The following is a 23,497-nucleotide window of genomic DNA, read 5'->3' as shown; positions in this document are numbered from 1 at the left end:
AGACACTGGAGTTACAGCAGAAAAAACAGGTTCGAGCAACGTCTAGGAAGGTCAAAATGAAGTGTCAACTTTGCTGGAAGAAGGATTTCTCAAATGATTGATCACCTGTCATGCAGGTGAGCTACAGAAAGCCAAGAGTAGCTCAATGAAGTGTGAAATGGTCATGAAAGCAACAGGCCTTCAGATAACTTCAAAATCATGAAAAACAATGGACCAGAGGTAGACATTTATGTAATAACTGAGCTCCTACTATGTGTAAGGTCCTAGAGAAGGGATGTTCCACAGCCAGACTAGTTCTCAGGGAAGACTAGAAAGTAGACCTTGATGTAATAAACTCTCGAGTAAATGTGAAGTCACTGTGGAGGTAAAGGCCCTGGAGAAGCACAGAGCAGTGAGGGGAACATAGGAAGGGGCAGATGAGGCAGCTTCTCTAGCCCAAGCCTGCCTGGTATGAGCTGTGGCTCATGTGGGAACTCCTTCTCCCCAGGGATGCTCATTGTAAGGGGTGGGGGATGGCTATTGCAATTGCTGTGTTTATAGACAATGGCATCCTAGGTCTAGAAGGGACTTTGGTTGTCTTCTAGTCTATTATTCATTTTTTCCCCCATGCTAGAAACATCTCTACAGCACCCCTACTGGCCGCTGGTGCAGGCATTTCCAAGTATATTTCCAAATAAAGACCAACTATTCTGTTTCCATCTTATGATTCCACATCTGTGGATCCAACCAACCACAGATCAAAAACATTTGTAAAATCAAAATTGAACCTGTACTAAACATGCACATATTTTTCTGTTCATTAGTCCCTAACCAATAGTGTACCAAGTATTTGCATGGTATTTATAATTTTTTTGGTATTTTTAGATAATGCATGGACTATTTAAGGTACATGGGATAATATGGGTAGGTTGCATGAAGTTACCACACCATTTTCTTCATTGATACTGCATTAAGGAATAAAAACAAATCTTCCTCTTGGAGCAGTTCAGAGCAAGAGTGAGGCCAAATCTGAATTCTTCATTTCTTTGTGTGCCTTCTTTCTGTATGTCATTTATGGTCTGCAGCCTGTGGTCTGTCTGGTGTGTATGTATCATGTCTGTCTGTTCCTGTTGTCAGTAACAAAGACTTTGCTCTGTATTTATTGTATAGCAAAGGAAACATGGTGTCGGAAAGAAATGAGGAATTAGTCTTTTTTTTTTTTTTTTGGTTTTTCGAGACAGGGTTTCTCTGTGTAGCTTTGCGCCTTTCCTGGAACTCGCTTTGGAGACCAGGCTGGCCTCGAACTCACAGAGATCCGCCTGGCTCTGCCTCCCGAGTGCTGGGATTAAAGGCTTGCGCCACCACCGCCCGGCTAGTCTTTTTCCAAACAAAAATCTTTGACTGATATTATGAAGGAAAACTGACCCTTAGTCAGTGCTCAAACCCTCATCCTATATCCAAATATTATTTCCAATGTTCATAGAATATTTGTGTTTTTATTGAAGGGGTCATCCCCTCTTCTAACAGGACTGACCCTAATAGGGCCAGTTGTTTCTCCCCCTGCTCCAGGGGCCAGTTTGCTAAGACCTCTGCCTCATATTACCCCACCATCCTATGTTGACTCATGTCTGGCTTCAATCAGACCCTCAGGAAGTACATCCAATCTGGTAGCCAATCACAAGCCACAAGCAGGAACCGTTCTTGCTATTTTCAGTCAAATAGACCCCTGACAGACAACCACAGTTGCTGACCAGATATCATGAGCCAATCATAAAATGATTCCTGTATTAGTAAGGGTCTAGACCCAATCACTTCAAAGTACACTTAAACCACAGCTGGAATCCCCTAGCTATGCTTAAAAGGAGCCTGCAAGCTTCTCTCAGGGTCACCATTTTGCCACTTTGTCAACTGGTTTGACCCCTGCATGCTGGAATTTTTGCTCTGGAGAATCAAACACTCTTGTTGATTGCATACGTGTCTGGTGGTCTTTTGTGGGACTTCTCATGAATCCTAACACTATTTATTTATTTATTTATTTTTGTTGTTGTTTTTTAAGATTGCTTCCAACCTGCTGGCTGCTTTCAGCAAATATTTACTCCAACACACACACACACACACACACACACACACACACACACACACACACACACACTCTTCTGGGTCAGAGTCATGGAAGAGTAGTTACATTAAAATTAAAATTAAATCTATCTACTTAGTTTAGGTTGTAAAAGCTGTTTACGTGGAAAGTCCAAAGGACAGTAAGGTTGGTTACATTGTTTTCTTAAAGGCTGGTTAAACTTAACCAGGCTGATAACAGAGAATTGAGTAATAGTTTTAAATGATCTCAAGGCATATTATTAACCTGGTTACAAGGTCTGGCAAAAGTCCTGTCTCTGAAAGCAAGAGGCATTTTCAGAAAAAGCTACTTAGGTCCCTATAAGGGATTTGGTCAGCATGTTTTGATTCTTACAGGAGCATCTTGGGTCTGACCGCCTGGGAATTTCAACAGACAGCTGTGAGTTCCTGAAGCACAGATTAGAAAATCAGGGACAAAGATCTTTGGGGTATTCAAAATCTGAGCAGACAGAACTAAATCCTAATTAATGCCTGAGCGGCAGAGAACATACAGGAGCCCACCAGCCTTCAAACTACCCTTCAGGAACACCAAGGAAAGACTGCCTGGGGGTGGGGGTGGGGCAACTGCTCCGGTCTGACAGTCTCTTTGATGTCTGTTCTCACAGCGATTCCTGCCCACATACTCAGTTGGCAGTGAGCTGTAAAGTCAGTCCCACCATTCAGGGTACTTACTTTTAACCTGCTGTATTGCTTCGACGTATCTGAAGCCAAGACGAAAATCCACCACTCTCCACCAGCAAAACACAACAGAGGCTGAGTCGTCTCCCCTCCCCCAACCCATCCAAAACCAGTGGTCAAAAGTCAGGAAGTCCTTCTGCCGCCACCTGGTGACGTCACAGAGCAACTACACAGTGTAGGGGAAATTTTTAACCACATTAGGAAACAAAGCTTGCAATTCTCTACTAAATACTTCGGTTTTACTAAAGTTAAAAATCATTACCTTCACAAAAACTTAAAAGATCTGCCTTTTAATGAATTTATTTTTACTTTCAAAACTCTAAAAACTGTATAATGGGAGGTAGGGCAAGAATGGGGGAAGGCTAAAATGGGGATATGGTTGGGTGGAAAGGACAGAAGAGGGATAAATAATACTAAGAATATTTGAAAAAAACACGTGGAAGCCTATGATATATATATATATATATATATATATATACATACACACATGTATCTATAGATGCTGTATATTTAGAAGTTTAATTGGAGTTACTCTACACAGAGGTTAATGTTTCTCTCAGGAGTCATAGATTTCCAAACTAGGTGTGTGACACCACCTATGGAATTGACCAAGGAAGGGAATGTCTTAGGTACCTTCAAAACATTGCAGGCTTCTGCTGGTGACTGTACTTTATTAATCTGTGAGTCCATTGTATCAATACCGGCTTGTGACAGTAGGTGCTTAGTAAATCCTTTTGAATATGTTGGGGGCTGACACACTGAATGATCTCTTTTAGGGGTGCTACATATGGTTTGGGTTTGATTTGACTTTTTGGTGAGGTCTTTCCCTGCAATTTTTCCAAATTAAATGCAGCATTGTTTGAAGCCTGTATTTTGCAGACTGTGGTTGGCACAGGAAGTAGAGAAGGCTCTCAGAGAGCCACACGCTGTCAGCTGTTGCTGTCTGCCTGTGTCCACCTTCCCTTCTGCACTACAGATGGCAGGTTCCACAAACTGCTGGGATTAAGGTGATGGAAATGGCTGCAGGTCTTAGGGGCAAATGCCTGGACAAAATTGCTAGAAAGAACTTGAATGCTTTGGTCAGTGTTCTCTAGAGAAGTAGAACCAACTGGGGCAGGAAGGAGGGAGGGAGGGAGGGAGGGAGGGAGGGAGGGAGGGAGGGAGGGAGGGAGGGAGAGAGAGAGAGAGAGAGAGAGAGAGAGAGAGAAATTTAATTTTTTTTCATACAGCATGTTTTATTATATTCTTTCCACTCCCCTAACTCCTTCCAGATCCTCTCCACCTTGCTACCCACGCAATTTCATGTTCTTTCTCTCTCTTTAAACTAAAAGCAGAAAAAAAACAACAAAAAATTGAAAATGAAACTAAAAAAATTAATAGGACAAAAAAATTACCAAAACAAACCAAAAAGTGCACACAAAAACCGGGGAGTCCATTCTGTGCTGGCCAACTGCTCCTGGGCATGAACATGATTGATACACCAGTGACATTCCATTGGAGAAAACTGATTTTCCCTTACCCAACAGTTATCAATTGCAAATAGCTTCTTAGTTAGGGGTGGGACTTTGTGTGTCCACGTACCCCTTCTCAGTGCTGGTATTTTGTCTGGTTTGAACCCATGCAGACTTTGGCATGCTGTCACAGTCTCTGTTCCTTCCTATGATCATAAGTCCTGTTGTGTCTGGAAGATGCAGTTCTCGGAACCATTAATCACCTCTGGCTCTTACAATCCAGTGTCTGGATACTGTAATTCAGTCAAGTTGACACAGAAAAATAATCCCCCTAGCAAGGTCCCAGGGAAGCACCTAGCAGCTCTGTTTTTCATAGCTGGCATCAAAATGTATTTTTCCAGTTAGACAGGAGCAAGCCATCCACACACCAAAGATCTGCTCTGCTCCTGCAGCCAGGCAGCTGGAAGGGCTCTTGGTTTCATAGCCCACATCTTTGTTTTATTATCACTATTTGCAGACTCTTCTCCATGAGTTCATGGTCAGCAATGTGACATATACATACATTTCTACAGATATGGACATGTTTAAAAATAAATATACTTATTTGATAGAACTAAATTAAATGGAATTGTAGAAGAAAATTAAAAATAATCCCATATTTTCACAATTTAAAGATATTTGCAAAGTTGAAAATGTTCTGTTTGGGGATCCCAAGAAAATGAGCTCAGCAGTATAATAATAATTATAATCCATCTCTGTTTTCTGCCCAATGCTGGCTTTAAGTCAGTTGGTGAAAGAGAAAGTTTACATAAGCAATCACACTACACTTACATTTATGTAACAGCATATTATCTCCCTGTACTGTATGTCTTGGTAAATTTGTCTTTACTGGACAATGACTCTTTAACAAGGGGAATTGTCATTAAATGTTTATAATGAATAAGAGATGTTGTTGCCATTTTGCTGTTGCTTAAATGTGGGTGTGTAGGATTCAGGGTATTAAGACTTCATTAGAACCCCAGACTTGACAGGTCCCAAATTGAGCTCAGCTTTTACTCAGACTCCATCTTTTTTCAAACCCACATATGTTTAGTCATCAAGGTAGAAGTCTTTTGATTACCTTAGGAAACCCCATTTCTCCTATTTCCCATAGTGGACTGTAGTTCCTAGAAGAAACTGCATCTGTACGGAAGGTCCTGCAAACGAACTGGCTAAGAATTCACAATTAATGGAAGTTGGAAAGTTGTACATGGAGTCAAATATGTTCATCTATTTTTAGCCCTCTTAATGGTCATTTACTACCAACCTATGAATCTGACCTAACATCTTCGTGAGGGCAAGTAAAACTTTTGGAATGCACTGTAAATTTAGCAGACCACTAGCTGCCACCGAACCCAAGTTAAGAATGCCCCAGGATGGCACCAGAAACCTGCAGAAGAAATCCCTGCTACTATGTCGTAACCTCACCTAGTGATGCCCCCACCAAGTAATTTGGTACATTCATTGATTTGTGACTTTCTTTCATTCTATGACCATGAAAGTTGAAGTGACTTCTTCCTTAATGGAACATACCATTCAGGGGGGCCTGAATCAGTGTCCCATGCTACAGTTTCATCTTTGGCTCAGGATAAACCATGACTTATTTCCTTTGGAAGAAGAGCTATGTTTTTCAGTGATACCATGTTTAGCCATCAAGTCCTACGGTTCCTCCTTCAATAGTTCTTGCCATTTGCCCAGGCCCTGGTCACTCATGCCCTGAGTCCCACAGTAGCTCTTTACTAGGTCTGTCTACCTCCCAGCCAACTTGATTCTGTCAGGTGATCTTTGAGAAATGCCTGTCTCATCATTTTACTCCCTGTCATCAACTGCTCAGTGGTCCCTCAGGTTGCTTGGACAAGGTACGCACTGTGGTGTGGCCCAGAAGATGCTTTGTGGCTGGTCCTTGTCTACTCCTCTTAAACAATCTTGTACCCATTCCCATTGGCCCTTTGCTGTAGTTAGACCATTAACCTGAAATTATTAAGGCCACTCCACGTAGTTAAAAGGAGATTTATTTAATGTCGTAACTTACAAATTAAGGGATAGGTAGGTCGCGGGGTCTGGGGAAGGTGTATCGCAGTCCAGCAGTGTTCTCTGGAGCTCTGCTCGGTCAACCTCCACCGTCCAGGGTCCCAGAACCGAGTGAGTGTGCAGGCCCATCCAGATCTCAGGTCTCCAGGCGCCTCCCTTGGCCCCGCCTTGTAGGCGTGACAGTTGCCGAACTCAATGGGGGTTGGAACTTCCAGATCAAAGCTGGAATGGCTACCCACTACAAACCTGCTCTCCATAAAGCCACTGAGCTCTCCCCTTGGTATCTGTCTTACCTGATATCTGGGTTGGCAGATGTTTTTCAGTCTACAATCAACAGCTCTTCCTCCTTACTCTTCAGAGCCTGAGTTCTCTCCACCTCATGTGCTGAGGCTGTGAGTATGCCAACTATAGGCTCTGCCCTTGCCTGGCCAAGGAGAAAGGGTGTAATGCTGTGGGATCGGCTGTATGTCAAATGTGTTGCTCTGATTGGTCAATAAATAAAACACTGATTGGCCAGTGGTCAGGCAGGACGTATAGGTGGGAATAACAGAGAGGAGAATTGAGAGAACAGAAAGGCAGAGGGAGACACTGCCAGCCGCCACCATGACAAGCAGCATGTGAAGATGCCGGTAAGCCATGAGCCACGTGGCAAGGTACAGATTTATAGAAATGGGTTAATTTAAGATATAAGAACAGTTAACAAGAAGCCTGTGCCATTAGGCCATACAGTTTGTAAATAATATAAGCATCTGTGTGTTTATTTTATAAGTGGGCTGTCGGACTGCTGGGGCTCGGCGGGACCCGGAGAGAAGCTCTCCAGCTACAGTGTAACTCTGCCTGGGCTCCTGGGTCCTCATCTCGGATTTGCCAACATGATTGAAGTGTCACAGGGAAGGACAACCCATGCCAGGAACTCTGGACTCCAGTTGTCTGGTCAGTGAGTCCTTGTTGGCTGGGTTCCGTGATCTGCCAAACTTCTTGCTTGCCTGAGCTGGCCTTCACTGTATTCTTTTTCATCTGTTCTATTTTGCTTGAGTTGGTTAGAGGTAGTCACTACCATCTGAATATATTTGTCTCCTTCAAAACTCATGTTGATGCCTGGTCCTCTGTACAATGCTGTGAAGAGATGGTGGGACCTTGGGAGGTATGCATTGTGAAGGGGATCTGGCCTTATGAATGAATTAATGTTGTTTTTCTCAAGGCACTGGCTCTCTTGGGGGTTTTACTCCCTCTTCTAAATTTTACTCACCATTCACCCATTATTCTGACATATGAAGCTTCTACTATATTCTTCATGTTCTCCATCATAAGGGCCTCACCAGAAGTTGAGCATCTGATGGCACCATGGTTTTGAATTTTTAGATGCATGAGCCCAAGAGAATCTCTTTTCTTTATCGATTGCCCAGTCACGGGTTCTGCAAGATAGCAACAGAAATTGGAGTAAAACACTCAGATCCTGTATTTAGAATGTAAAAACTCCAATTAACTCACCTTTCATCCTCTCTAATGAAGCTTCTGGAAGACTATCAACCACTTATCTTGAGGGAGAATGCCTCTCCTTTGTTTCCAAGGGCAGGGATGATTTATTTGAGCTTGCACAGCCTTGCTTCACTTGGGCCACAGGCTTCTCTGCAGCCCAAGTACATCAACAGCCTGAGGCTGGATGTCTGGCAGCATCTCTGCCCCATGACTGTCATGTGAGAGATACTGCTACCTCCCTTCACTAAAAATGAGCTGAAGGCCCGGAAAGCACTTTGTATAGAAATTAGAGCAATAGGTATTTTTAGGAATCAAAACATTTTCAATGTAAATCTTAAAATCTGTAAAAATTCTCTATATTAAACATTAAATGGAGTGAATTTTCCCCTTTTGATGGTTGCTCTGAGCTGACAAGCAGTGCCGCCCTTGGGACCTTCTCAAGAGGCTCCTGGAGCTGCCTTATGGTTGCTGGAGTATGTGTGGCCTTTTCCCTTCTACTGCTGTACCAGCGTTTATTATTCATGCTTCTTTGGTGCATTATTAAAGAAACACCTATTGAGCACTTGCCACTTGGCCGCCATGGGGCTGAACACTAGAGCAAATGCAGAGTTACATTCCGGAGGACACATGTCTGGGGAGTGGGGCTGAATCGACGAGAAATGATTCAAAGATGGATGCTCGGGAGCTCATCTATAGGGTTCCTGATCTATAGGGGATCAGGTTTTTTTTTTTTAAGGTACACCCTTACAGAAAAATGGACATTTTCCAGGTGAAGAGGAGGGACGTATGTATAAGGAGTGTGTGTGTGTGTGTGTGTGTGTGTGTGTGTGTGTGTGTGTGTGTGGTGTATATGTGTGCGAGTTGTGTGTGTATATATAGTGTGTGTATAGTATGTATGGGTGTATGTGTAGTATGTGCATAGTGTGTAAGTATGTAGTGTGTGTGTGTGGTATTTGTATGTGTGTAGTGTGTGTGTGTGTGGTGTATATGTGTGCAAGTTGTGTGTGTATATATAGTGTGTGTGTAGTGTGTATGGGTGTATGTGTAGTATGTGCATAGTGTGTAAGTATGTAGTGTGTGTAGTATTTGTATGTGTGTACTGTGTGTATGTGGGGGTGGGTGGGTGGGTGTATGTATGTTTAGTGTGTGTGTAGCATATAGGGTATCCTACTCCATCATTCTTGGCCATATCCCTTGAGATTGGGTCTTTTAACCTTAGAGCTGATATTTTGACTGGTTAGCTAGCTATCAAGCACAAATGATCATCTTGTCTCTGCCCCTCCACACTGCTGTGGTTACAGGCTTGTGTGTGTGTGTGTGTGTGTGTGTGTGTGTGTGTGTGTGTGTGTGTGTGTCCAAACCCAGCCCTTTAGAAACCCAAACCCAAACCAACCAACCAACCAACCAACCAACCAACAAAAACCCCCAAACTTCCCACAGTGCTGGGAATCCAAATTCAGTTCCTCATGCTTGCACAGCAAGAGCACTTACCTACTGAACCCCTAGGGAGAACTTTCTGAACCCACCTGGGCATCTGTCTATAGGACTGACATGTGCATCTTCCTTCCTTCTACCACGGCTGCCCCTCTGCTACAATCCTGCAGTTTGGGCATTGCTGGGCTCCCGGAGCATTACAAGTAACTAGTATTGCAGGTGGGTGATATGGCCACAGGTTCAAGTGAGCATACTAGCACACTTAGTCTGTACAGACAGTCTCTAGAGTGCTCTAAATTGCCAGTGAAGTCCCTTTGTGGAGGTCAGAACAGTAGGATGTGAGACTCCACATCTCTTGCCTTGAGGCAGAAACTCCACCACAGTGAGGATGGAGTCTTCTGCAGGAAAGTGAAGAGAGAGAGGGAGAAGGGAAGTGTCCTGGGGGCAAGTACATTCTTATTCTTGCTTTCACTGAGACTCAAGCAATCCCTGTTCTTCTCATGGCTTGTTGGATCATATATTAGTTTATCTTCTGCTTTATAATGAAATACCAGAGACTGTATGACTTATAAAAGGAGAGGTTCATTTAATTTTCCATTTTGGAAGTAGTGGCAATTTTTCTGGAGAGGGCTTGCCTGGCTGTGTCACAGCACAGCGAATGACATCATGGGTATATGGGAAAAAGAGATCATGTAGTAAGACAGGAGGCCAGAGATGGGTCCCAAGAGAACTATAATAATCCTAAGAGCAAAATGCCCAGTGAGCCGACATCCTCCCACCAAGTCCCAGATCTCCACACTGAGTATTGAGATTCCACAAATGAGTCTTCAGCGGACCAAACCCCACTCCAACCATAACAGATTGCGTTATGTGCTTGCCCTGAGTCCACAAACACTGGAAGACGCATATTCTTGCTCATAACTCTTCTGCGTGAGGGAAGATGGCATTAAGGGCTAATTGGTATTGTCACTCTGACATATTTGATAGTAAGATAGATTTACAAATTTGAAATGTCAGACCGTATTGAAAATATGAAGATTAGTGGTGGCAGCAGTAAGTAAGGATGCCAGATTTCCTACAGCCATCAGAGGGAGGCTGGTGGTCACTGTGCATAGACATCTGTGCCTCTTATACCACGTTCTGGCTACCACCAGGCTCCCCTCCGACTTCCCTTATTTCTTCTTGGGCTTTGTTAGCACTAATATAAGACTGCCCCTTGTCTGGGATCACCACATCTCCCTCACTCAGATGAGAGCTATTTACTTCAACAACTTCTCTGCAGCCCAGCCCTGCTGGTGCTTTCCTGGCACATGACCACTCCCTGGAGTCTGTTCTGTCTTGTTATGTCCACGCTGAAAACCTGAATGTGGCTCTAAGCCACAAGAGGATGCAAGCTACGTGGCTACATATGAGACAGCCAGATTCTCACTGATTTTTTTTTTTTTTAAAGATTTATTTGTTTATTTATGTATATAGTGTTCTGTCTGCACGTATGCCTGCAGGCCAGAAGAGGGCACCAGATCTCATTACAGATGCCTGTGAGCCACCATGTGGTTGCTGGGAATTGAACTCAGGACCTCTGGAAGAACAGCCAGTGCTCTTAACCTTTGAGCCATCTCTCCAGCCCCAGATTCTCACTGATTTTAAAGGGAATTCTTCCTGGTTTTTAGAATAGTAGAGACCCAGGTGATACGACACATAGGATGTTAATGGAATCCATAAAATGCAAAAAGCAAAAATAGCTCAAAGGAGAAACATCTAAGGCTGCCATCTCAGTGTGCGGCATGTGACCATGCAGGATGAGAGGTCTGGGGCTCCTGGGGAACGAGTCCTAATGTAAGAGTCAGAAGATCCTGTGGTCTGGGGTAACTTAGACTAACATCAGTCTTTGTTCTGATATCCGCCAGGCATTTCTGTGAGCATCTGACCCAGCACTAGAGCTCAGCTGGGTCCCTGCATTGGTAACGTACAGCAGAGGCATTGCCCTCACTTATCTGTGATGGGAATGAAGGTCAACACCCGCATTGTCTATGTTTGTTCTTGAACTTTGCTCCCCTACTCCAAACCGCTCAGGGCCACTAAAGGGGCTGGGAAAACAGCTGGCTTTTGACATCTGCATTTCAAAAGTGCTGAGTTCAACATGCTCTCACGGGGTAGATTTGTCCAGATGGATTGTTACCATGGATGCTTTTGTTTCTTGTTTAGCTTTTATGAGAAACACAAACCGATTTCTTACTGCTTGGAAGGGTCCTCATGGAAAGTGCCTGAAACTGACAAGATGAGGTATGGCAGACAGGTTGGGCCAGAGGCATTCTTCCTCATTTCCTGACTTAAAGTACATATTCATTTCTCTTTGACTCGAGGTCTTTCATTAGTCCATGTTAGTCCTACAAAACTTTTGAAGGAGAGATCAGACACAAGTATTTTTGATGACAGCCTTTAAACAGAGCCAATTCTCCTTTTGGAGAGAAAGGAGCCCTGGGAAGATATGGAACTGGAATGCGGAGGGAAGGGAATAGGGAGGAGATAAAATCAATGAAAGCTTGCTGCTGGAACATGGAAAGTCTGTTTCATGTGCCAGGAAAATGATCAACAAAACATATTCCTCAGGTCTCTGCAGAAACTTGAGGAGGGTGGTACAGGCCATGTACTACATCCTTGATACAGGCTATGTACCACATCCTTGCTGAGGTTCTGAAGCCTGGAGTAGGAGATGGATTGGTCTCTATGCAGGTCAGGCCACAGAAAGCCAGATCATTTTGTAATAATCAAATTAGAATCTATGTCTGAGTGACAAAGTCTTCCCTGGCTTCTTGAGAACATGGCAGTGTTCCAAGCAAGCCTTGGGCAGATCTGATCCTTGAGAAAAAAGACAAAGAGTACATTTCAAAATAAATCATTAACAGCCTGGTGATCCCTTGTCATAATAAGATTGTAACTGAGAGAGGCAGAGGGTAGAGCAACCAGGAGTAAGCTATTTTACCACTGGGAGCTATAAAAGATTCAAGGGTTCTGGGAAGCTGCCCTCTTTCCAGCCCATAATCCAATTCCTCCCTGGGGTTTATTTGTCAAGAGCATCAGGTTGCTGTATGGACCCTTCAGACACCAAGAAAATGAATATTTTGTGCCCCACCCCCAGCCACTTTGGAGACCAGCCATCTTGACCTCCAACCCAGGGGCTAGTGGACTTCTAATGAACAATACCAGAGGAGTGAGGGGCACCACAGCTTCTGGGTAATAGGTCAAGAGGGCAGTGGTGAAGACCTGGGATCCCCAAATTCTTGGACCAATTGCTAACACAATTCACTAGATCTACACAGAGGATGTTGTGATTCCCAGGGCAAAGTCTCCGCTTATTATCCCAATATTTACCTCCATCTCAAGTTCCTGGTCTTTGCTTGTTGACCCAAGTCAATCATTTCAAAGTCCCATTCAGCAAATATGTTAGCAAATTGGCTCTGGCCATAAGTCCTTTAGCAAATTTGGTCATTTGGTCATTAGTTCTTAAAGAATCACTATTTGGAGGTATGGATAAAAACCCCTGGGAGCCTGTTTCATAGTGTGATCGCCACAGATGGGCAAGGAGGTTTGAAAAGGCAGACAAGGCCCTCTCATCCTCTAGGTGACTTGGAGTTTGGTGTGCCATGCTGCAACTAGGCAGAACCTTCCTACGGCTGCTGTGTTTATAGCTGGCAGGCAAGGATGGATGGGACCAGAAGTCAGTGTCACAGTCAACATATGCTGGGAAGAGGCAGTCTTGGGATGCTGCATGCAGCAAGGGTATCAAAGGCAAGAAGAAAGAGGACTGCTTTGAACTGCCACTAGGGGTGGGAGGCATCAGGTTGAAAGCTGTCTTTATGTCTGTGGTGGGTGTGGATGGGTCACCTGTGTCTTTGTTCGTAGCCAAATAGCTCTGGCCTTTGCTTGGTGTGACTATCATTATGTGAACCGGTCTGTTGCCCAAATCTCATCCAAGAGGAAAGGCTCCTCTGGTCTGATAGACATGCTCTGGTGGCCCAACCTTTAGTGGGCCTTGCATTGATGGTTTGGAGTCTGTCATTTATATAATTTCTGCACACGTGGCCACAGCTGCTTTCTCCTTTTGCATACTGGTTCTGTTCTGTCTGCCTGGGTTTTTGTTATGATCATTTTCTATGCAGAGATGTGCTTTCTGCTCCGGGATACTCTCCTTCCCCATCCACTCAATGAGGCTTGGAGATGTTGAGAGTAAAGGTCCCTCGGTGTGGCTAGTGATCTAGGGACAAGACTCAGCAGATGGTTTACGCATCATCACCTGTCCCCAGCCAGGGGAAGGAGACGGTTCTCTCCTTCCTTTTCCTTTTCTAAATGTTGAAGGTGTAGCCCAGTGACAGAGGACTTGCCTGACCTGTGTGAGGGGCCCTGGACTCCACTCCCAGCACTGCAAAAGCAACAACAGGCTAAATTCAAGCCATCTTTATATTTCTTTTTACTTACCCCCCCCCCCCAATAGCAACATTATGGAGGCACAATTGTCTATGCTTTAACTTTTTTTTTTTCAGTGCAGAGAATTGAGCTCAGGGCCTCACACATACTAGGCAAGCCTGTACCCCCACTCCATTAGATATTTTAACTCCATGACTTTGGGGAGATATGAGGAAAGCCCCCTGAAGAGAAGCAGAAGGCTGCAGTGGCGGAGGCCCTCAGGGAAGCACAAGTGGGTCCACAGACCAGGATGTCAGACTGTGGACATGCACTGGCTCTGGATTCTGCAGGAAAGAATAGGAAAGGCAGGGCTGGCAGGCTCCAGCCAAATCAGTTCAAACAGCTTTAGATTTAATGCCTTAGCATCTGTCCCTGGCTCTGTGGTACCTGGTCCTCTGTAATATGACTGTCAGATAAGGGGAGATGGTTGGTGGTGTGGCCTCTTTAGCTACTTAGGAAAGGCCAAGCTACTTGCAAGGGCCTCAGAACTGCACAGTGACAGCATTTGAAAGATTGCACTCTCCTGACAGTCAATAAACTGTATGTGTTTCCAGTGTACAGTTTGATGATGTTGACATGTGCAGATACCTGTGAAATTCTGACCACAATGGAAATGGTGGATGTGCCTATCACCACGGAAGTTTTCCTCATGCCCCTTAGTGATCTTTACTGACCAGGCGACCATAAATGTGCTTTCTGTCACTAGAGATGAGTTTGCATTGTCTAGCTTTCCACAAATGGGTAACACAGCAAGCGTCCTCTTTTGTCTGACTCCCACTCAGTATTGTGATTTGGGAGTTGCCCATGATCTTGCATATGCCAGTGACTTTTTATTGCTGGGTAGCAGCCACCATGTGGATAGCACATCACTGTTTATCAGTCCATCTGTTGAGAACACTTGGGTTGTTCACAGTGTGGGCTGTTTCCATAGAGTTGCTACGAGCCTCATGCACATTTGGGCACCTGAATTTCTTGTGTGTGCAGATACCTTGTTTTTTCTTGGGTGCCTGCACCTACATGTTCAATGGCTAAGTTCTATAGTATAGCCATCCCCAAATAGTTACTGGAGATTGGTTTCAAGAACCCTCCCTGGATATGAAAATCCATGGCTGCATAAGCCCCATATATAAAAAGAGGTAGTATTTCCATAGACTCCATGATTGACTCTGTGATCTTTTTTTTTTTTAAATTGGCCATTCAGTTCTTTATCAGATCATCAGGTGTTTTAGACAGACACAGTATCACAGCTGACTCTGTGATCTTTAAATCATCTCTTGATGACTAAAAACAATGTGAATGCTATGTCAATAGTCAAACTACATTGTTGAGGGAATAAAGATAGGAAAGAAGTCTATACAAGTTCAACACAGGTACCACGCTTTCTCCTCCCTCCCTCTCTTCCTTCATTTCCTTTCGTGTGTGTGTGTGTGTGTGTGTGTGTGTGTGTGTGTGTGTGTGTGTGTGTGTGTGTGTTTTACTGAGGATTGATGACCCTCTCCAACATTTGTTTCCATCATTTTGCTGATCTTTGCCATTCTGATTGTAGTAATATGCAATCTCAAAGTTGTTTTGATTTTCATTTACCTGATTGCTAGGGATGATGAACATTTTCTTAGATATTGCTTAAAGACTTTGATCTCATCTTCTGAAAACTCTCTGTTTAGATCCCTAGACAATTTTTTGAATGGGTCCTTTTTTATTTTTTGTTTTTTGAGTTCTTTATATATTGTGGATATTAATCTTGTCAGACATATATCTGAAAAAATTATCTTCCATCCTGTGGGCTTCCCCATTACTCATTTTTTTTAAAACTGTCCAGAGCTTTTTAGTTTTGTGAAGTCCCAGTTGTCAATTGTTGGCCTCAATTCCTGGCAAATGGGGTCCTATTCAGAAAGTCTTTTCCTATACCTATAATGTAGGGTACTGCCTATGTTTTCTAGTGGTTTCAGTGTGTCAGGTTTCACGTTTAGGTCTTTATCCATTTGGAGTTAGTTTTTTGTGTAAGGTGAAAGACAGAAGTCTAGTTTTGTTCTACATACGGACAACCAGTTTTTCCAGCACCATTTGCTGAAGATGCTATCTTTTCTACTGTGTGTGCTTTTGGCATCTTTGTCAAATATTAAATGGCTATAGTTACCTATACTCATGTTTGAGGCTTTGATTTTGTTCCATTGGTCTACATGTCTCTTTTTGTGCCAGTGCCGTATTGTTTTTATTACTTTGTTTCTGTAATATATTTTGAGGTCTGGAATGGCAATCTTCTCAGCATTGTTCTTTTTATTTAGGATTGTTTTGATTATCTAGGGTCTTTTCTACTTCCAGGTGAATTTTCAGATAGTTTTTTTCTTCTATTGCTGTGGGGAATGAGATGGGGATTTTGATTGCAATAGCATTGGATCTATAGTTGGATTTTGGAAGAATAGTCATTTTTACAATATTAATTCTACCAATCTATGAGCATGGGATGTCTTTCCATTTTCTAGCCTTTGTTTATTTCTTTCATTAGAGATTTAATGTTTTCATTGTAGAGGTCTTTCATCTCCTTATGTGTCTCAAGATATGATCTATATTAGAGAAACTTCCATGTGCTGCTGAGTAGAATGTATATTCTTTGGTATTTGGATAGAATTTTCTGTGGACATCTGTTAAGTCCATTTGATGCATGATGTTATGTAATTCTGTTTTTCTGTTTAATTTTGTTCAGATGACCTATTTATTGGAGAAAGGGGGTATTGAAATCACCTGCTATTAATGGGTTGATGTTAATCAGCATCTTTAATTTCAGTAGTACACTTTTAATGAAATTAGGTGTACCAGAATTTGGTGCATATATGTTTAGGATAGAAATATCTTTTTGGTTAATGGTTCCATTGATTAAAATGAAATGTCCCTCTGTATCTCTTCTGGTTACTTTTAGTTTGAAGACTATTTTGTCAGATATTAGGATAATGATACCTACTTGCTTCCTGGTCCTATGTTATTTGAATACTTTTGTCCATCTTTTCACTCTAAGGTGGTACCTATTTTTATCTTTCTTGTAAACAGATAGATGGATTTTGTTTCATGATCCATTCAGCTGGCACGTATCTTTTTATTACAGAATTGAGGCCATTAATACTTAGTTATTATTGAGAGGTATGTGTTAATTGCAGTTATTGTATTGTTATTTTTTGTTGTTGTTATTTATGTTCTTAGTGGTACTTTGTATTTCAGTAATTATGGCTTTGTTTTTCTTTCTACAGTCTCTTGACTATTCCCATTACTCTCTTCAGCATTAAATATTGCTTCCTGTATTTTCTTTGAGTTTGGTTTATTATATATGAATTTTTTTAGGCTAGTCATATTATGGAAGATTTTTCTTTCTATGGTATATAGTTTTGCTGGGTATATTAGTTTAGGTTGCTTTCATAGTCTTTTAGGACTTAGAATGCATTGCTCCAGGTTGTTGTGGCTTTCAGAGCGTTGAAGTGAGAAATCAGCTGTTATTCTAATGGGTTTTCTGTTGTTTGTTTTTGCTCTTTTGTAGGGCCTGCCACCCAGCTCCCAAATAAATCACAATAAGGAGGCTTATTCTTAATTATAAATGTGTGGCCTTAGCTTGGCTGATTTCTTGCCAGCTTTTCTTAACTTAAATTATCCCAGCTACCCTTTGCCTCTGGGCTTTTTCCTTTTCTTACTTCTACAGAACTTACCTTCACTCTTACTCCATGCTGGCTGTGTGGCTGTGTGGCTGGCCTCTATTATCCTCCTCTCCTTGTTCTCTTGCTTTTTCTTCTTTTCTCCCAGATTTCTCCTTCTATTTACTCCCTCTGCCTGCCAGCCCCACCTATCCTTTCTCCTGCCTCACTATTGGCTGTTCAGCTTTTTATTAGACCATCAGGTGTTTTAGACAGGCAAAATAACACAGCTTCACAGAGTTAAACAAATGCAACGAATGCAACACATCTTTGCATCATTAAACAAATGTTCCACAGCATAAACAAATGTAACACATCTTAAAATAATTTTCTACAACAGTTTTCCTTTGTATGTGACTTGTGTCTTTTCTTTTGCAGTTTTCGATACTCTTTCTTTGTTCTGTACACTTAGTGTTTTAACAATATACCATGGTTATTTCCATTTTTGGTCTTGTCTCTTTGGTGTTCTGTGTGCTTCTTGTTGTCTGAATGGGTGTGTTGTTCCTTAGTTTGGGGGAGTTTTATGATTTTTGTTGAAGATCTGGTCTATGCCATTGATTTGGATTCTTTCCCTCATCTATGCCTATAATTCAAAGGCTTGGTTGTTTTCATTCTGTCCCATAATTCCTGTATGTTCTTTTCCTGCATTTACAAAACTTTTTCATATCCCTTGATTATTTTGCCTAGGTCCTCTACTTTATCTTTGAGTCCTAGTATTCTACCTTCTGTGTGATTCTTCTACTTGTAAGGATTTCCTTTGAGTTCTCTAATTGGCTTACTGGGTTTTTCGACTCCATTTTCATTTTAGCTTGAGTCTTCTTCTATCTCTTTATTCAATTCCATTTTCAAATCCTGGATTGTCTTTACCATTTCCATCAGCCTTATGTTTGTGGTTTCTTGGGCATCACTCAGGTGTTTACTCTTTTTTAAGTTCGTTGAGCTGTTTCTTTTCGTCTTTAAACTCCTTGAATTCTTTGATGAAATTTATGATTGTTCTTTTAAATTCTGTGTCCTGGGGTTCATCTAGGTAATTTTCATTGGTGAACACTTCTATAGGACTGGTGGATTATGTGGGGGGAGATACTGTCTTGATCCTTCACATTGTTTGTTTGTATTTTTGTGATGAGACCTAGACACATGAACTTTTGCTAGATTGCTGTTTTATATGGACAAGGCAGGTTGGAGAAGAATATGGAATGATACAGAACAGGACAGGTTGGGCCTGACAGTTGAATATGGCTTAGGTGTAATGAATTCAGGTGGACACAGTGGCTAGGCAGGCCTGTAGGGTGTGCATCCTGGTCCAAGCCTGGAGTTTGGGGGTAGATCTGAGGGTTAGGAGAGGGCTCTTAGAGGGGAGGATTGTGCAGACTCATCAGCTGTGTTGAGCCATGTAAAATGGCATTCTGTGGAAGAGCACAGCACTTTTTAGCTATGATTTTGATGATGACAACTATTACAGTGGTGTTGCTGATGATCCTCTGTGTCATCCCATTGTTTTAGACTCTCGTATGACATTTGAAATAAAATGGGTTAAATCATCCCTTTCCTGGATCTCGATCTATAGACCAGGCTGGCCTCGAACTCACAAAAATCTGCCTGGTTCTGCCTCCCAAGTGCTGGGATTAAAGCCGTGCACTACCACTGCCTGGCTAAATAGGTTATTAATCTTTTTTTTCCCCCAGAGCTGAGGATGGAACCCATGGCCTTGCGCTTACTAGGCAAGCGCTTTACCACTGAGCTAAATCCCCAACCCCTATCCTCATCTACCTATGAGAGGAGTCTTATCCTTTGATTCTGCCTCTATTTTCCTTGGAATCTTTAAGTGAGAACCACTTGTATATGCCTATCTGCTGGTGGAGGATGAATCCAGATACTCAAATTATATATAATTAATTTGAGATTTGTATGGATGTATTTGTGTCACCTTGAAATTCCTATATTAAAGTCCCAATGCTCATGACTTTAGAATGTGAGTTTATTTAGAAACAGTGTCAATGTAAATGCAATTAGCTCAGTTAAAATGGGGCTACATAGGAGTAGGGTAAGCTCTACTCTAGTATGACTGATGTCCCTATTAGGAGGGAAATGTAGACATAGGCAGATGCACACACAGGGAGAGTACTATGTGAAAGTTTGAGATAAATTCTCAAAGCCAAGGGGCTACTGGCTACCAGGAGGTTCATCTGCAGCCTGTTGGGAGGAGCATGGCCCTCCCCACACCTGGTTCTTGGACTTCTAGTCTCCAGAACAATACATTTCTTTAATTTATTATTTAATTTTTATCATTAAAAATACATTTGTATCACATGAGCTCTTTATTTACTTTCATTTTTCATAGTTGCTTACAGTTATTATAGTCTGAAGACATTAAATGGTAGCCTCTGGAAACAATTGGCAAGTTTTATTTTTCATGCTGTTCAGAGAAGCATGGTGAGCTCTTTGTCTGCCGTATTCACTCTGTGTGCCACACACCCACTCATCACTTGGCAGCTGTGACATACATCAGATCAGTCATGTACTGCAGTGCTGGAATTCAAGTGATGTATCTTTTACTTAATAGTGCCCTCAAAATATTAGTGGGTGCTGGCAATTTGGATATGCTAAAGAGCAGCTGCAAAATGCTCCCTGAGAAATGTGAACCTTTCTCACTTAATAAGAAAACTTGCTAAGGTTGCTGAGATCTACAGTAAGGTGTTACTTTCTCACTGCTACTAATTTATAAGTTAAATTTTTGTCATAAGTCTGGATACGGAGGAAAACAGTATACATGGTATGGTAGTTTGAATGTAATTGAATGTAATAGTCACCAATGAGAATTACCTAGATGAACCCCAGGACACAGAACTTAAAAGAACAATCATAAATCATAGGGAATGGCACTATTAGAAGGTATAGCTTTTTGGAGTGGGTATGGCCTTGTTGGAGGAAGTGTGTTACTGTGGGTGTAGGCTTTGAGGTTTCCTATGCTCAGGACACTGCCCAGTGTTTTAGTCAACTTCCTGTTCTCTACAAGCCAAGATGTAGCCAGCACTATGTCTGCCTGCAGGACCCCATGCTCCCTTCCATGATGATAATGGACTGAGCCTTTGAAACTGTAAGTGAGCCACCCCAATTAAATGTTTTCCTTTATAAGAGTTGCCGTGGTCATGGTGTCTCTTCACAACACTAGAAACCCTAAGATACATGAGGTTTGACACTGTTCCCAGTTTCAGACATACATTTGGAATGGATAAAGGATAAGGGTGGGTCACTGTGCACTGTTACAGTATTCCTAGAAAACTAACCATCTATAAATTAATTTACTCTTCCGAGCCTGGTTTCCAGGGGTTCAGTTATAATGCCTGGTCACTGTTTCTTATCCTGGTCCATCCCACTTGCCAGGAAGCCCACAGTTTAGAGCATGTGAAGAGGCCTCAACAACCCTCAGGGGCCTCTTTTGAACTCCAGTGCAGAATGTTGCTTGTCTGATCTTCTAGTTTCCCCTCTAAGGTCGAAGCCTCTTTGTAGCAGGAATCTTAAAGAGTCTTATTAGTAAAATCAAACCTGGAGTCAGGTATTGGGGTGAATGCTGGAAGATCAGAGAAGCAGAACAAGTCACAGCCGCCTCACCTCGCCAGTTCCTCAGCTGGTCCTGTTTCCTCAGACTGAAAGTTTCTGTGTCCTCATCCCAATGGCTCTCAGCTGAGCTGCTGCTCAAAAGCCTGAAGCTTAACCAGCTAAAAGCTTCTAGTTTCTGGTCTTCTTGCCTTATATATCTTTCTGCTTTCTGTCATCACTCCCTGGGATTAAAGGCTTGCTTTCTGGGATTAAAGGCATGAGTCACCATGCTTGGCTGTATCCTTGAACACATGGATTTCTGCCTCTGGAATGCTAGGATTAAAGGCATGTGCTACCACTGCCTATCCTTTATGTTTAATATTGTGGCTGTTCTGTCTCTGACCCCAGAAAAGTTTATTAGAGTGCACAATATTTTGGGGAACACAATACCACCACACCTCTTCTCCCCTCAGATCAGGGGATTCCCCTTGGAACCAGACTCGACAGGACATTTTCAGCCTGGAAGAGAGGGCCTTTTGGTTAGGCAGGACTTCTAAAATAGTGCAGAATGTGAGAGACTCCTGGGTGCTTCTTTCACATGAGGCGTCTACATCCTGGGCTCATGTCTGGCCATCAAACACACATGGTGACTACTTCTGGAGCTTAAACTGAACCTGGTGTGCCCTGGCATTCCCTGGTATGCCCCAGTGTGCCCTGGTGCCCTGGTGGCCATTGTTCAGACCACAGCTTGTTGGTTGGTCTAGCAGTACTGGATCTGCCCTGCCCTTGCTCAGAGCTTCCTACCACTAGTTCTGTGGCTGGGAAACTTGTGGCACCTTCAGCAGTTCCCAGAGGTCACGCAAGTCTGGCCAACCAGATATTCTGTCTTTGAATCCACTGCATCCATTTACGATAAAAGTTTTATTATTGAAAAATCAGAAAAGCAAAGGGATAAAACAACAACCTATAATCACATCATTTAAAGCAGTGGTTCTCAATCTTCCTAATGCTGTGACCCTTTAATACAGTTCCTCTTGTGGTGGTGACCCCCAGCCATAAAATTATTTCATTGCTACTTCATAACTGTAATTTTGCTACTGTTAAAAATCATAATGTAAATATCTGATATGGGACCCTACCCAAGAGGTCATGACAGATTGAGAACCATTGATTTGGAGACAGACATTGTAAATATTTTGATTTTTTTTCTCATTTTACCTTTTCTGCTTACTTCTATTATCAAAGTGTATACATTACTTCTCTGTTGCTGTGATAACACAGCATGACCAAGGGAATTTATAAAAGCGTTTATTTCAGCTTACAGTTCCAGAGGGTTAGAATCCATGATGGCAGGGACACCATGGCAACAGGCTGCAGGCACGGCAGCAGAGCTCGTACATTGAACTGGAAACACAAAGCAGAGAGAGCAAACTGGAAGTCTTTAAATTCTCAAAGCTGGTCTACAGTGACACACTTTCTCCAGTAAGGCCATACGTCCTACACTTCACCAAACAGTGCCACCAACTGGGGTTCAAATGTTCAAAAGCCTGGAACGATGGGAGTCATTTTTCATTCAAACCACCAACAAAATAATAAGAGTGTACATGTTAAAAAATTCGAGCTGGGTATGGTGAGCCTTTAATCCCAGCACTTGGGAGGCAGAGTCAGGTGAATCTCTGTCAGTTTCAGGCCAGCCTGGTCCTCAAAGAGAATTCCAGGACAGCCAGGGCTGTGACACAGAGAAACTCTATCTCGAAAATTTTTTTTTTCTAAAGGACTTATGTAAAATCTAACAGCTCTGACCCTTCCCCACTGTCTGGGGTGTTCACACTATGGACAAGCACTTCTGATTCTGTCTCTGGCTGCCACATGTGAAATCATTTCCAAACTGCAGACATTCTTTATCTGCTTCATCTTGTGCTAAATAAAGATTTGGGTTCCTCACAAGGTCTCCACTTTCGAATCCCTTCCTTCATCCTCTCAGTACAACCACTCCATTTGGTGGAGATGATATTCAAAACATCGTATACCGATGCAGCTAACCTTCACTGTAGAAGGTGGAGTACATTATGATCACTTCCTCCTTTTCTGGCCATTTCCCTGAGAGTAACATCAGCTCATGTCTTTATTTACTTGTTTGTTGGTTTCTTGCTGGTTCTTTGTACGTATTTCACAGCCTCTCAGTGCAGTTTTCCTCCGTGAGACCCACATCCAGTGACTCATCACTTCCACACCTCCCATGTTCAACCCAATACTTGCCCCTTGGGAACATCCTGAGCAGCTGCAATCCTGGACTTTCCTTTGCTGGGGTTCTTAGAATCCCTGCTGTGTTCCTTGTTTTCTGGATCTCACACCTTTCTTCGTTACTTGCTGTACAAATGATGCTGTGGTGGCCATTGATATTCATGCCGTTTGCTGTATGGCTGAGCACGTTTCTCTTAGGTGGCTATGTAGGAGAGGAACTTTGGTGCTTTAAAAGGTTAAGTTTTCCCTCTAGCTGGAGGGTGAGGCATGAGATCTTATTGTTTTCTAATTTCCCTGGGTTTTATTGATAATGATTTGGATGCTGACTTCCCATCTTGGAAAATC

General features: G+C 42.6%; 1 protein-coding gene across 3 annotated transcripts in view; it reads right to left on the bottom strand.

Moving 5' to 3' along the window:
- LOC128103300 (enoyl-CoA delta isomerase 2) overlaps positions 1–2,895 on the bottom strand; it is a 36,178-nt gene extending 33,283 nt beyond the window's left edge. Inside the window, exon 1 of one of the 3 annotated variants that reach the window (XM_052727552.1) lies at positions 2,788–2,895. The gene's annotated coding sequence lies outside the window, so the exon portion shown is untranslated. The remainder of the gene's footprint in view (positions 1–2,787) is intronic. The other 2 variants (XM_052727553.1, XM_052727554.1) reach the window with 2 other exon arrangements.
- Between the last annotated feature and the right edge of the window lie 20,602 nt (positions 2,896–23,497).

This window comes from Peromyscus californicus, unplaced genomic scaffold, assembly GCF_007827085.1.
Source record: "Peromyscus californicus insignis strain IS unplaced genomic scaffold, ASM782708v3 Scaffold_8__1_contigs__length_139910024, whole genome shotgun sequence".
NCBI lineage: Eukaryota > Metazoa > Chordata > Mammalia > Rodentia > Cricetidae > Peromyscus > Peromyscus californicus.
Note: the sequence above shows the minus strand (reverse complement) of the source record. Positions and strands in the feature narration are given on the sequence as shown.